Raw genomic sequence first — 12,929 nt, forward strand, 5'->3', positions numbered from 1 at the left:
CCCTGGACATCTCATAGCATTAGTCTGGTGTTTTGATAACACTCAGAGGGCCAACTGTCATGAGTTTACTGCGTTGTTTTGTTTGGAGCCATTTTATGTATGTTTATGATTTATTTCACAGACCAATCTGTTGAAAAGCATTATTGGTGCTAGAATATTACAGTTCCAACCCCCATGGTGGTAAAAGATAACTCTGCAAGTAAGCTATATATTTGGATCTTTTGTTTCAACCATAGAAATTATATGGACTAAGAAACATATAAGTATCTATTGATGGATCAGAAATTCCATTGGAAATAAAATAAAATAAAAAATTATTAATTTCTCAAGCAGGATGATTTTATGTTGGTCATTAGTCTTGCATGACAAAAATAGCCAGAAGCTTTGATTTTTAACAGTCTTGACAGAATAGCTCCCTATTGTTCTATTTTTTAAAAATTAACCAATAATATAATTTGCTAGTTGGAGAGAAGGTTTTTGTTCATATTCTTGTAACTGAAAGTAAAATTTGGAATATAGTTTTCATTCTGAATGATTCATGACTCTGAAAAACAAGAAAGCACAATAGAGTCTTTTTTAGGAAGAAATAAAGAAGCTAAGTGGTAGTAAAAAAGGACAGAGACACGTGCACTAATATATACACACTGTCTCTCCATCAGCGTCACATTTGTTCTTAGTTGTGCACCAAGTATCCCTGACAAGTGCAGACGAGTCAAGCAAAATACTTGTTCACACTGTAATGCATCTTCTTTGTTACAATCCACTTGTCTAGCACCTGTTCATATATACCTAATATAAGGATTCATTTAATAACATTTGTAAATGCCATTGTTATTTTCTATGGTGTTTGGTGGAACTCTGAGTGTATTCTTCAACTGTGACTCTAGAAATCACAGAGAAACTCTGACACGTGCACTCTGTCACGTAGATGATAAGAAGCTTTGTGGTTCATGACAGAAAAATAAGCAATAAGCAAGCAAACAAAAAAAGAAATTTTTAGAAATTCCAGCCTGGGAACAACTGCAGTATACATTTACAATAAAAAGAGATAAATACAAATTACACTATCTCAAAGAAAACTATCTAGCCATGAATCTATGTATAATACTTCTACAAGAAGCAACACTTTGAAAAGTCTAAATTGAAGTAAATCGCAATGAATGGTTAAGTATAATGTTATTCAAGATAATAAACAATATAAAGACATATGAATCATGAGAAGTTTCCCAGAAAGCCAGACTTGGATGTGGACAACTCAGGTCGAAATTCCACTACTACCACTGACTATAAAAAAACTTTGGGTAAATTTAAATTCATTCTTGTCAATTTTCTTGTTTTTAACCTAAGAATAATTCACAGCTGTTGCTTTATGATAGAATTTTTGTCAGTTTCAAATGACCTATTGAAGGTAATGAGAGCCAACATATAGTTCAAATTTAGAGTTGAAAATGAAATATATAAGTTTTAAGAATAAACTGTGAATTATATAGTTAAATTCTATAAGATTGGAAACAATGTTTGCTTGAATACTTTTGGTTAAGCTTCAAATACAAGTCACAATATGCCATGAACTTTCATCAGTTGCCTTTATTTCTAAAATGCCCAAGTGTCAAATGCAAGTGAGTCATTACTGATTAATAAGAAATGGCTTTATACCATAAGACTTCCATATTATTAATTATGAAACTTTTGTCAAAGCAAACGTCCCAGAATTATAGCTAATCAATATACCCAATGGTTATTTTGCTGGTAATCACTTTCTTAGGAACTACTTCAGAAGAGATCAATTTTCAAAATACCAAATCACCGAATTAATCAAATATTCCAATTTGCTAATGACTTCTTTTGATAGATATTAACATTTTCCTTATATGGTTATAAATAAATACGCATTATTTTTCTGAGTATGGCTAACACAGAATGTTGCATTAAAGTGTACAACTTAGTGATTCGACAAGCTTATACATTATGCCGTGTTCGCCTTAAGTATAGCTACCATTGCAGCTACCATTGGCCTCATTACTTCGCTATTATAATATTGACTATGTTCCTTACGCTCTGCTTTTTGCTCCCATGCCTTACTCATTTCATAACTGGAAGCCAATATCTCCTTCTCCTCTTCATCCATTTTGCCTAACTCCCCTCCCCACTCCCCTCTGGCAACCATTAGCTTATTCTGTGTAGTTATTGTTTTGATTCTCCTTTTTGTTTATTTTTTGGATTGCATTTACAAGTGTAATTATATGGTATTTATCTTTCTCAGTCTGACTTATTTCACTTAGTATAACACCCTCTAGGTCCTTTCATGTTGTCTCAGATGGCATGATATCATCCTTATTTATGGTTGTGTACTATTCCATTGTGCATATGCCACATTTTCCTTAATCCATTTGTCTACCGATGGGCACTTAGGTTGCTTCCATGTGTCAGCTATTGTAAATAACACTACAGCAAACATAGGATTGTACGTATCTCTTCGTTTTGTATTTTCCTTTTTTCTAAGTAAATACCTAATAATAGTTATTGAATTGTATGGTATTTCTATTCTTAATTTTTTGAGGAACCTCCATACTGGTTTTCACAGTGGATGTACCAATTTATATCCCCACCAATAGTGCATGAGGGTTCCTTTTTCTCTACATCTTTGTCAACACTTGTTGTTTCTTGTTTTCTTGACTTTAGCCATTCTAACAGGTATGAGGTGATATCTCATTCTGGTTTTTGATTTGCACTTCTTGATGATTAGTGATGTTAAGCATCTTTTCATGAATCTGTTGGCCATCTGGATGTCTTCTTTGAAGAAATGTCTATTTAGGCCCTCTGCTGATTTTTAAATCAAATTATTTGCTTTTTTGGTGTTAAGTTATATGAGTTCTTTTTATATTTTGGATATTAACCACTTTTTGGATATATCATTTGCACATATATTCTCCCATTCAAGTAGGTTGTCTTTTTGTTTTGTTGATGGTTTCCTTTGCTGTGCAAAAGCTTTTTATCTTGGTGAAGTCCCAATAGTTTATTTTTGCTTTGTCCCCCTTGCCTTAGGAGATAAATGTAGAAAATTGTTGCTATGGCTGATGTCAGGGAAATTACTGCCCATGCTTTTTTCTAGGATTTTTATGGTTACAGGTGTCACATTTAGGTCTTTAATCCATTTTGATTTACTTTTGTGTATAGTGTTAGGAAGTACTCCAGTGTCCATCTTTTACGTGTGTGATTGTCTGGTTTTCCCAGTGCTATTTATTGAAAAGACTGTCTTCTCCGTTGTATATTCCTGTCTCATTTGTCATAGATTCACTGACCATATAAATGTGGGATTATTTCTAGGGTCTCTATCCTATTTCATTGATCAATGTGTCTATTTTTGTGCCACTACCATACTGTTTTGATTTCTACAGCTTTGTGGTATATATTGAAATTTGGAACTGTGCTACCTCCAGTTTTATTCTTGATTTTTAGGATTGCTTTGGCTATTTGGGGTCTTCTGTAATTTCAGAAAAACTTTAGCATTATTTATCTGGTTTTGTGAAAAAAATGCTATTTGTAGCATTTTGGGTATTTTAACATGAATTGCACTGAATCTGTAGATTACTTTGGGTAATATGGACCTTTTGTCAATATTAATCCTTCCAATCCATGAGCATGAAACATATTTCCATTTATTTGTGTTATCTTCAGTTTCTTTCATCAGTATTTTATTTTTTTAATTTTTTTAAAATTTTTATTTATTTATGATAGTCACAGAGAGAGAAAGAGAGGCAGAGACATAGGCAGAGGGAGAAGCAGGCTCCATGCACCGGGAGCCTGACGTGGGATTCGATCCCGGGTCTCCAGGATCGCGCCCTGGGCCAAAGGCAGGCGCCAAACCGCTGTGCCACCCAGGGATTCGTCATCAGTATTTTATAGTTTTCAGAGTACAGGCCTTTCAACTCTTTGGCTAAGTTTATTTGTAGGTATTTTATTTTTTTAGGTACAATTGTAAATGATAGGTTGGTTTGTTTTCCAAATTTCTCTTTCTATGACTTTGTTGTTAGTATATAGAAATGCTACTGATTTATGGGTGTTAATTTTGTATCCTGCCATGTTACTGAATTTATTAATTCTAGTAGTCTTTTTGATGGAGTCTTTAGGATTTTCAATGTACAGTATCATGTTGCCTGCAAATAGTGGAAGTTTTCATTCTTCTTTACCAGTATGGGTACATTTTATTTCTTCTTCTTGTCTAATTACTGTGGCTAGGACTTCTGGTACTATGTTCAGTAAAAGTGGTAAGTGTCGACATCTTTGTCTTATTCCTGACATAGAGGGAAAGCTCTGTTTTTCACTATGGAGGAGGATGTTAGCTTTAGGTTTTTCATATACGCCCTTTACTATGTTGAGGTATATTTCCTCTTACCCTTTTGTTGAGAGTTTTTATCATAAATGGATGTTGAATTTTATCAAATGCTTTTTCTGCATCTATTGAAATGATCATGTGGTTTGTATCCTTCATTTTGTTGCTGTTGTATATGATGTTGATTGATTTGCAAATATCAAAACATTCTGCATTCTAGGAATAAATCCCACCTGATGATGCTGAATAATCTTTTTAGTGTGGTGTTGTATGCAAGTTACTAATATTTTGTTGAGGTTTTTTGCTATATTCATCAGGGATATCGGCTTTATAGTTTTAAATTTTTGTGGTGTCTTTCTCTGGTTTGGGTATCAAGGTAATGATGGCCTTGTAGAATATATTTGGAAACTTTCCTTCCTTTTTTCTTTTTGAAGTTTGAGGAGAATAGGTATTAACTCCTCTTTAAATACATGATAGGAAAATAAATAAATAAATACATACATACATACATACATACATACATACATACATGGTAGGATTCACTTGTGAATCCATTTGGTCCTGGATTTTATTTTGAAAGGTTTTTGATTATCAATTATATTTCATTGTTCATAATCAGTCAGTTCAGATTTTTTATTTCTTCCTGGTTCAGTGTTGGAAGATTGTATGTTTCTAGGAATTTACTAATTTCTTCTAGGTTGTCCAGTTTGTTGGTATGTAATTTTTCATAGTATTTGCTTATAGTCCTTTGTATTTTTGTGATATCTTGTGTGTAACTTCTCTTGTGTCATTTCTGATTTTATTTATTTGTGTCTTGTCTTTTTCTCTTGATGAGTCTGGATAAGGGTTTATAATATTGTTTATCTTTTCAAAGAACCAGTTCTTAGTTTCCTTAATTTTTTTTTGTCTCTATGTCATTTATTTCTGCTGTGATCCTTATTATTGCCTTTCTTCTTTTATTCATCTTGGGTTTTGTTTGTTCTTCATTTTGTAGTTCTTTTAGGCAAAGGGTTAGATTGTTTATTGGAATTTTTCCTTGTTTTTTGAAGTAGGCCTTATATTGGCATTTACTTCCCTCTTAGACGTGCTTTTGCTATGTCCTAGAGATTTTGGACCATTGTGTTTTTATTTTCATTTGTCTACACGTATATTTTTCTTCTTTGAGTGTTTTACTGACCCATTGGTTATTTCGTATCACGTTGTTCAGTCTTCATGTGTTTATGTTTTTCTCCAGCTTTTTCAGTTTTGTGATTTATTTCAGGTTTCATACTGTTGTGGCCATCAAAGATATATGGGATGATTTCAATTTTCTTAAATTCATTGAGGCTTATTTTATTTTATTTTATTTTATTATTCTATTTTATATTTTATATTTTATTTTATTTTATTATTTTATTTTATATTTTATTTTTTATTTTATTTTATTTTATATTATTATTTTATTTTATTTTATTATTTTATTTATTTTATTTTACTTTATTTTATTTATTTATTTATTTTTTTTGGTAGTCAAAATAGTGTTTACTTCACTTTGTGTCTGCCCCTGTCTCTGGCACCTCTCCCTTTGGCAGGGTGGGGCTGGCTCGCCGCGTAACCTTGGGCTGGGGGTGGCGGGCGGGTAGCCGGGCCAGGAACAAGGAAGGCGGCGAGAGCAGGACACAGTGGGAGAATGAGCCTCCGCCCACCGCCGCCGTGGACCACAGCGCCCCCTGCAGGCCGCGGCCCTGCCCAACACGCGGTCCGCATTTCACGGGGGGCGGCTCACGGCCCAGCTGGGGGGCGAGAGCAGGTACAGGGAGGATCCCGAGGCAGGTGGACAGCTGAGGGCGCGCGGGCGGGCAGGGGGCGCCTGGGGCCTTGCGGGCTCAGAATCACAAGCTCGGCCGTTTGCGAAGGGCGGAGCGCGGCCGTCCTGGGCTCAGGGGGACGCCATCGGGACCTCTGGCGGCGGGGTGACGGGGCGGGGGGCTGGGCGGCGATGTGCCGGTGTGCACCATCCGGAAGGTGTCCTCGGTGATGTGCCAGGTGTGCAGCTCACGGACGGCCCCATCCAGAAGGTGTCCTCGGCGATGTGCCAGGTGTGCACCATCCAGAAGGTGTCCTCGGTGATGTGCCAGGTGTGCAGCTCACAGACGGCCCATCCGGAAGGTGTCCTCGGTGATGTGCCAGGTGTGCACCATCCGGAAGGTGTCCTCGGTGATGTGCCTAGGTGTGCAGCTCACAGACGGCCCATCCGGAAGGTGTCCTCGGTGATGTGCCAGGTGTGCACCATCCAGAAGGTGTCCTCGGTGATGTGCCAGGTGTGCAACTCACAGACGGCCCATCCGGAAGGTGTCCTCGGTGATGTGCCAGGTGTGCACCATCCAGAAGGTGTCCTCGGTGATGTGCCAGGTGTGCAGCTCACAGACGGCCCATCCGGAAGGTGTCCTCGGTGATGTGCCAGGTGTGCACCATCCAGAAGGTGTCCTCGGTGATGTGCCAGGTGTGCAGCTCACAGACGGCCCATCCGGAAGGTGTCCTCGGTGATGTGCCAGGTGTGCACCATCCAGAAGGTGTCCTCGGTGATGTGCCAGGTGTGCAGCTCACAGACGGCCCATCCGGAAGGTGTCCTCGGTGATGTGCCAGATGTGCACCATCCGGAAGGTGTCCTTGGTGATGTGCCAGGTGTGCAACTCACAGACGGCCCATCCGGAAGGTGTCCTCGGCGATGTGCCAGGTGTGCAGCTCACAGACGGCCCATCCGGAAGGTGTCCTCGGCGATGTGCCAGGTGTGCACCATCCGGAAGGTGTCCTCGGTGATGTGCCAGGTGTGGAGCTCACGGTCCTCGGTGGCCGGGCCGGCCAGGACCATGTCAGGGTCGTTGAGCATGTGCAGTCCGTCCAGGGTCAGGGGCTCAATCTTGAGTTCATCCAGGGGGAACTGGTGGTCGGAGTCGAAGCTGCCGTCACTGACCCCGGCCAGTGTGCTGGTCAGTCCTTTAGAGAGGCTGGGAGGGGACTCTCCCGTCACTGTGAGGATGATGTTGGGGATGCTGCTATGGCTGGCGTAGCCAAGCTGCTGCGTGTCTGGCAGGCTCCCAAGGCCGCCGGCTGCACAGGCTGCTGGAGCTGACGGCATTGTCCTTCATGTTGAACAGCTCCAGTTGCCGGGAGCTCCCCGGGGAGAGGCCTTGCCTGGAGACAGGTGAGGTGAGAGACAGGTTAGCCAGGGAGCAGGCACTAGCATGGTGCTGCCGCAGAGCCGCACCGAGGTAATGTCCATCCCCGCTGGCGGCTGGCCCGGGCTCTCTGGGGGGGGACTGGGGGACAGAGGACGGTACCGTGACCACAAGTGGGGGCAGCTGGGGGCCCCGTGTCAAGCTGGCACTTGGCATCAGGGGGCCGCCTGGATGAAGAAGGCGTAGGGCAGCTGCTGCTCCAGAGGCAGGGCATCCGTGGCCACAGCCTGAGTGATGGGTGACAGCTGGGACAGGGTGGGTGACACCTGCTGGGCCTGCTGCCTCCTCGCCCCCGTGCTCAGGGACAACGGGCTGACACCAGCGGGGCGGGGCAGTGGTGAGGAGCCTGCTGTGCTCATCCCCCGGCTGGCGCCGCCGATGCCCAGATGAGTCAGGTTGGCTGCAAGGTTGCCGGTGCTGCTGAGCGCAGGGAAGGGGGCTCCTCAGGGTCCAGTGGGGTCGGAGGGCGGAGGGGAAGTGTATGGTGGTCAGGTCGGGCAGGGGGCCTCCTGTGATGTGGGTGGCGGGGATCAGGGCTGTAGTGTTTTCCTGGTCAGCAGATGGAAAGATGTCGATCCCAGGGACCTCGCAGGACTTGGGCCCGGACCCCGTCTTCTCGGTGCCCCATGCTTGCTTAGAAAGATTCTTATCTGTCTCTGATGTGGTTTCCTCCGTTCCTGGAACTGTTAATAGTAAGACTCTTTTCTGGTGTGCGTCCTGGGACCCGCCTGTAACGGGCTCTGGCTGGGTGGGCGTCGGTGTGCTCCGGTGCAGGGCAGAGTCAGAATTGGTCCTTCTGCAGCTGGTGTCCGTGGGCGGCGAGAGGTACACGGTGCCCTGTGGGCAGCTGTCCACTGACATGGGCCGGCGACGTGGGGAGCCAAGCCGGCCACGCTCTCGGTATACTCTGTCCACCAGCCCGGGGTGCCGGCTGGTTCGGCTGGTGTCCAGGCCTGAGGACTGGAAGGCCAGATCCACGGTGCCAGTCCCAATCTGGTTCGCGTTGGGCAGGGACCCGCCGTACGACTGGCCACGGCTCGGGCCCAGCTGCAGGTACTGAGACTTCTGGAGCTGGAGCCGCGCGGCCCGCTTCAGGCTCAGGTCCTAACTGACCCCCTCGAAGGCTGCTGTCTCCTCTGCCTGCTTCTGGTTGTGCAGCGCCATCTCCTCGCTGAATTTCTACGGATTGTTCGAAGTCGCCATCCTCTCGCCACCGCCTTGAGGCTTCTTTTATAGACTAATACCTGACTTATTCTTGAGAATGTTCCATGTGCCCTTGAAAATAATGTGTGTTCTGTTGTTTTGGATGGAATTTTCTGTATGTATCTGTTATGTGCATCTAGTCCAATGTGTTATTCAGAGACATTGTTTCCTTATTGATTTTCTGTCTCAATGATCTATCCATTGATGTAAGTGGGGTGTTAAAGTCCCTACCATTATTGTATTGCCATCAGTTTCTCTCTTTGTGTTCATTAATATTTGTGTTACATATTTAGGTGCTCATGTTGGGTGCATAGATATTTACTATTTATATCTTCTTGTTGGATTGATCCCTTAATCATTATGTAATGCCCTTCTTTGTCTCTTGTTACAATCTTTGTCTTAAAGTCTATTTTGTCTGATGTAAGTATTGCTACCTTGTTTTTTTTTTTCTTCACCTCCATTTGCATGGTCAATATTTTTCCGTCCCTTCACCTTCATCCTGTATGCATCTTTATGTCTGAAGTTAGTCTCTTGTAAACAGCACATAGATGTGTCTTGCTGTTTTTATCTATTCTGCCATTATGTCCTCGATTGGATCATTTAGGCTATTTGCATGTAATTATTGTTACGTAAGTACTTATGGGTATTTAAAAAATTTATTTTCCTGTTTGCATAGTTCTTCATTGTTCCTTTCATCTTCTCTTGCTCTCTTTCTTTGTGAAAAATGAGTATCTATAGTGTTTTGTTTGGCTTTTTTTTTTTCTTTATTTTTTGTATATCTATCATAGGTTTTGGGTTTATGGTAACTATGCAGTTTATATGTAATATCATAAGTAAGTAGTTGTCCATACTAATTGGACAGTCATTTGAGTTCAAACACACTCAAAAGGAAAGAAAGAAAGGAAGACAAGAAGACAGAAAGAAAGACAGGAAAAAGGAAAAAAAAAAGAAAAAAATCTTTCCCCCCTTCTCTTCCCTTTATATTCCTTTCTCTGCATTTTATGTATATATCGCCATATTCTACACCTTTTTACTCATAATTTTTCTTATGTCTAATTATGGCTATTTCTTTTCCACTTAAAGAAATTCATTTAACATTTCTTGTAAGACTGGTTTAGTGATGATAAACTCCTTTTTTTTTAATTTTTTTTTTGATAAACTCTTTTATATTTGTCTCAGTAACTCTTTATCTCTCCTTCAAATCTGAATGATAACCTTGCCAGGTAGAGTATTCTTGGTTGTAGAGTTTTTTGTTTTGTTTTGTTCTGTTGTTTTTCCTTTCAGGACTTTGAATATATCATGACACTCAATTCTGGCCTTCACACTGTCTGCCGAAACATCAGCTAATAGTCTTATAGGTTTTCCCTTATAGGTGACTTCTTGTTTCTCTTGCTGCCTTTAGTATTCTTTATCTTTAGTCTTTGACATTTTAATTATTATGTGCTGTGCAACTCCTTGGGCTCATCTTATTTGGAACTCCACTTCTTGAACCTGAATGTTTATTTTCTCTCTAGGTGAGGGAAGCTTTTAGTTATTATTTCTTCAAATAAGTTTTTTTTTGTTTGTTTCTGTTTTTGTTTTTTTTTTTTTTACACTCATCTCTCTTCTTCTTCTGGGATCTCTATAATGTGAATGTTTCCTCCCTTGATGTTGTCCAAGTATCTCTTAAATCTATCCTCATTTTTAAAAATATTTCTCTTTGTGCTGTTAAGCTTCGGTGCTTTCTATAACTTAACTCCCAGATCATTGATACATTCTTCTGCATCCTCTAATCTTTTGATTCCCTCTAGTGCATATTTTACCTCAGTTATTATATTCCTCCACTCTGATTGGTTCTTTTTTTTTTTTTTTTGATTGGTTCTTTTTAATACTTTCTATCTTTATTGAATGTCTCACTGAATTTTTCCATTCTTTTCTCCAGCCCAGTGAGTACCTCTATGATAATTACCTTAAATTCTTTATCAGGCATATTGCTTATCTCTGTCTCACTTAGTTCTTTTTCTGAGTTTTTTTTTCTTTTCTTGTTCCTTCTTTTGGAACATATTCCTCTGTCTCCCCATTTTGCTTGACTTTCTGTGTTTGTTTTTATGAATTAGGCAAAACAGCTCCTTCTCCTAAAGTTGAAGGATTGGTCTTGTGTATGGTGATCCCTATGCAGATTGTGTGTGCTTGGTGACTTTTGTTTGCTGGTTGGAGCTATAAAATGTAGTTACTCTTTCAATCATGGCTTTTAACAGAAGGAATAAAGAAAATAACTAAGAATAATAAGAAATAAAAGAACATAATAAAATAAAAGAAAAATAAAACAGAATAAGAAGAAAAAAAAGAACAAGAAAGAAAGGAACAAAATGAAAAGTAAATAAAAACAAAAAGCGACAAGCTATATGAATTAAAGTAAAACAAATAAACAATAAAGCAAAACCCACAAAACCTCAGCTTGTTTTCTGTGCCCCAGTACCATGGGGCAGCTAGTGTGGGATTGTAGGTCCTGGATTTGCTGAGGTCACAAGTTCACTGTGAGTCAGACTCTGCTCTGGTCTGTGCTTTTAAGGTGGCAGACGTGGGGTATGGGGAGGTAGGGATAAGAATGTTCCCTTTTAGAACTATGGCTTTTCCCGCATGTGTCCCAACATGACCAGGGTTGCTGTGTTTTATGGACTCTGGGATCACTGAAGTGGCAAACTCACTGAGATAACCAGACCCACCTGTTCTGGTGTCTGGACCCTTGTCCAGCTGAGGCTTTGAAGATGGGATGGGAATGTAGACCATGTGTTCTTTAATCTCTATGACCTGGAGAGCTTCCCTATAGCTCCTCCACCACTTGGCAGAGTTCTAGTGTTGTCTCTTTGATATGCTGGCTGCTCTTTTAAACTGTGGGTTTCATTTTGTGCCAAGGACAGAGGGATCTGCATAATTCCCTCAGCACTGTTCCTCCTCACTGCCATTCACAGTGTAGGAGATTAGGTTACTGTGTCTCTGTCTCTTGCTTTTCCTTGCAGTTTTCTTTATCTTTAGTTTTTCAGTAGTTGTTCAGTCAGCCCTCAGTTCTTCCTCAGGAGGAATCATTCTATAAATAGGTATAATTTGGTGTGTTCCATGGAGGAAGTGAGTTTGAGGTCTTCCTATATTATCATCTTGAACCAAAACTCTCATTAAAGTATTATTTTAAGGAATGTTTAAATCATTGAAAATGAATACTAAGTGCTTTAATGTTCTCAAATTCTGGCATATTCTTTTTCAAAATAAATTAATTTTAAACCACAGTGAAGGGATCCCTGGGTGGCGCAGTGGTTTAGCACCTGCCTTTGGCCCAGGGCGCGATCCTGGAGACCCAGGATTGAATCCCACATCGGGTTCCCAGTGCATGGAGCCTGCTTCTCCCTCTGCCTGTGTCTCTGCCTCTCTCTCTGTGTGTGACTATCATAAATAAATAAAAATAAAAAAAAAATAAAAAAAGAAACAACAGTGAAATAACACCTCACACCAGTCAGAATGGCTATTATCAAAAAGACAATAAATAACAAGTGCTGGCAAGGATGTGCAGAAATGGGAACCCCTGTGCACTATTGGTGGGAATATAAACTGGTACAATCAGTTGGAAAAGAGTATGGAGGTTCCTCAAAAAAAAATAAAAGTAGAAATGCCATATGATCCAGTAATTCCATTACTGAGTGTTTCCCAAAGAAAATTAAAACACTAATTTGAAAAGATATATGTAGGCTTTTGTTCATGGCAGCATTATTTACAATAGCTAAGATATGTGTCCATTGATTGGTGAATGGATAAATATGTGTGTGTATATGTGTAATATATATATTATGGTATACATGTTAATATATTTTATATAATATTATAATTATTATGTATATAATGGAATATTACTCAACAGTAAAAAAATGAGATCTTGCCATTTGTGACAACATGGATAGACTTGAGGGTATTATGTCATGTGAAATAAATCAGTCAGAGAAGGACAAATACCATATGATTTCAATTATATGTGGAATCTAAATAACAAAACACAGGAGCAAAGAAGCAAAAACAGACACATAAATACAGAATACAAATTGGTGGTTCACAGAAGGATGAGGATAGGATGGGTGAAATTAGTGACAAGAATCAAGAGGTACAAACTTTCAATTATAAAATAAATGATAGTGATGAAAATTATGGTA

At 40.2% G+C, this 12,929-nt stretch overlaps 1 pseudogene; it reads right to left on the minus strand.

The window, feature by feature from the left end:
* Positions 1-7,041: 7,041 nt before the first annotated feature.
* LOC112649804 (CREB-regulated transcription coactivator 1-like) lies at positions 7,042-8,754 on the minus strand (annotated as a pseudogene).
* Between the last annotated feature and the right edge of the window lie 4,175 nt (positions 8,755-12,929).

This window comes from Canis lupus, chromosome 19, assembly GCF_003254725.2.
Source record: "Canis lupus dingo isolate Sandy chromosome 19, ASM325472v2, whole genome shotgun sequence".
In the NCBI taxonomy this organism is placed as follows: domain Eukaryota; kingdom Metazoa; phylum Chordata; class Mammalia; order Carnivora; family Canidae; genus Canis; species Canis lupus.